We start from the raw sequence: 3,052 nt of genomic DNA, 5'->3' as shown, positions 1-3,052 counted from the left end.
TGGGGCACCCCCGAGGCGGCGAGGCCGGAGCTCCCCGGCGGGGGGCAGCCCCGGAGCCGCATCCCGGCCGCCCCGGGGGGGGGCTGCGGCAGCCCCAGGGCCTGGGGGGGAGCAGGGACCGCGCCCCCCTGGACAGGCGGAGAAACGGAGGCCGGGGGGGCTGTTGGGGGGGGGGGGGGGGGAGACCCCATCCGCATTCCCCCGCTTTCCCTCGGTTCAATTAACACTGTCAAGTTCGGATTAAAAAAGAGCTGGGTGCCTTCGCCGCCGCTGTGCCCCCCCCGGCCCCCGCTCTGGAGGAGCAGGGAAGGGCGGTGCTGCCTTCGTATCTCTCCAGAAGCGAAACGAAAGTAACCCCTCAGCCCGCTCCAACTCCCGCTCCCCGCCTGCATTTTCAGCCTTAACCCGGAGTAAAGTTGCTTTTCCCCCCCCCCGTCTTTGTCCTTTCCCATTCCTTCCTCTTCTCTTTTGCCTGCCCAAGTTCTTTCTCTCTTTCTTTTGTTCCTTCTTCACCCCTCCTTTCCTTAAAAAAAAAAAAAAAAGAGGGAAAAAAATTGTACACAATAGATTGAATGACTCTAAAGCCGACTCTCTGAAGAGGCTGCAAAATATTTCCTGATCCCCCAGATGCCTCTGTTTATGCCAGGATTGTCTCTTAAAGTAAATAAATATGGGGAAAGATTAATTTCAGGCCAAATACCATCCGCGAATCTCGCAGCAGCGCGATCGCGGGCTATAGGCTTTGCCCCCCCCCCCCCCCCCCCGCTAAATTCTTTGGCTACTTGAAAATCATATTTATTCAGACTTTCTTGAAAGTTCTGGTCCAGAAAAGCTCCCCGGGACAACAACGGACCGCTGACCGCGCATCGCTTTATATCGACGGGAAAACTTCAGCCTGAGCCAATCCGGGAGTCACAGCTAAGGCAAAGAAAATCAGCACCCAGCTTAAAATGCCACGGCAGGAGTTTTCTACCTGCTTAAGTGCCCCCCCCCCACCCACACCCCCCCCGGTTGTTGCTTAGAATTCCTGTCTCTCCAGTGTTGGAGGTACGGCTAATAGACAATAAATTCCGAGGTGCAATTAAAGCTAAGAACAATTTCTTTAAGTGTGTTATGGTCTCCTTTTCCAAAATTTCAGGTCTCCGCCAGACGAAGCCTCCTGCAGATGTTCACAAACCCCAGCAGCAGCCGGGGAGGCTGCAAAATTAAAGCTCCTCTCCGCGCTGCTCTCCAGGTTAGCTCGGTTTTGGGTGTGATATGAAATGCAGGTCAAGAGAAGGGGAAAAAAAAATTTCCCAGAGAAGTAAATTAAAAGAAGAGCAAGAAAACAAGCCTGAACCCAGAGAGGCGAAGTGTACACTGCCTGGAGAAACATATTTCTATACTTCTCCCTTTACATTTATTATGTTTCTGTCAGACACCCTGTAATTAGCATAGATAACTATAGTTGCAAGCTCCAAGTTGTGTCTGCAAATTCTATTGTTTGGCTGCTCCGGTTGCACACCAGCGAGCTTGAAAGCGAGCACAAGGTGTTAGGAAGAGCCTGGTGCCCTGAAATAAGACAATAAGCCCACGAAATGTAGGGGGGGGGGGGCGGGAGGGGGGGCGGAGGGGCGAAGGGTGCTGCTTTAGGCGATGGATTCCAGCCCCATCTGCACGGCGGTATCTCTGGCCTGGTGCAAGCGACTCCTCCAGGAGATCAGCCCAGGCTTAAACCTGCCTCCATCTACCACAAATACGGCTTAAAATAAAGAATATTCCGGCGATACCCCGTCTTCTGTCCCAATCCCCCCCCCCAAGCAGTAAAGGTCATCTGCAGAGCCGATACCTGTGTAAATACTCGGGGGCTGAGCCAGCCCCCCAGCCCCCTAAGGATAACAACCTTGAGCAGGGACATTTGCTACCATTTACAGGACACCCCCCCCCAGCCCCAGTTTGTTTTCCAGCCCGGGAGCGGGTTCGTCTTGTAGGGAAGAGCTGAGCCTTCAGGGGACTTCCCCAAAATCCAGGCGAGCAAGTATCTAGGAGAGCTTTTATCGGGGGGGGGGGGGGACGACGACACAGCACATAATATAGCCCACTTCTTCCCCTGCTGCAAAAAAGGGAGAGTTTATCAACGCAACCTCCTCTCCCCACTGCCTCCTACCCAACTTCTCCGCCCCACAGCTTTTGCGAGGAGGTTTTTTTGCCAAACCGCCCCAAAACCGTCCCTGGCAGCAAAGGAGAAAGTCCCCCCCGGAGGCAACGCGTGCGCGCAGGCGGAGGGAAAAGCCTCCAGGTTTATAAAATTACACCTGCTGGGAGAGGAGCGTTCTAGAGACAGGCGCAAGAGACATTATGCAGCCCAGCGTACCGAAATATCGCTAATATTTTACTCCGGCAACAGCATCCGCAAGTGCGTGAGCATCAGCGACGAAGCAAACCGTCTTACGCGCAGAAAGATGAAGGCGAACAGCATGGGGGCTTTTTGACTACCCATGTTTTTACATAAAAAACAGGCACATCTACACAAAATAGTCGGAGCAATAAATTCCCACCGCCCTCCGTCCTGATCTGATATCATAATTAAAAAACAGTAGGGGAGATTTTAACTTTTATTGCATTTCTGGAGTTGGGTTGCTAAACATATATTAACTTTAGGTTCTTCTCTTTCTCTCCAGGGGGGTGGTCTCTCAGAAATAAAATCAATCTTAATATACACATAATAGATACTGTTTTGTCTTGTACATGCTGTTAGAAGAAAGGGAAAGAAATCTGCAGACAGTTAATACAGAGAAGGCAAACTCATCATACATGTAATGAATCCTTTAAATCATTCAATTATCGCAGCACTAATATCAAATAATTATGGTTAAAAGTACCAGTAACCAACCTTGTCCCTGTTGAAATATTAATTTACAGTATCGTGAACGAGCTTCTTCCTTTTTTTTTTTCCCCTCTCCTTACCCTTTTTTACACTCGCTTATTACATTTTTTTTCCAGCCTGGTGTATTCAACCTAAAAGGGTGATGAAAACAGCCGTACTCCACGCAACATTGCTTTGAACCACATC

Source organism: Gavia stellata, chromosome 36, assembly GCF_030936135.1.
Source record: "Gavia stellata isolate bGavSte3 chromosome 36, bGavSte3.hap2, whole genome shotgun sequence".
NCBI classification, from domain to species: Eukaryota; Metazoa; Chordata; class Aves; order Gaviiformes; family Gaviidae; genus Gavia; species Gavia stellata.
The sequence above is the reverse complement of the archived record's forward strand: the minus strand, read 5'-3'. Positions refer to the sequence as shown.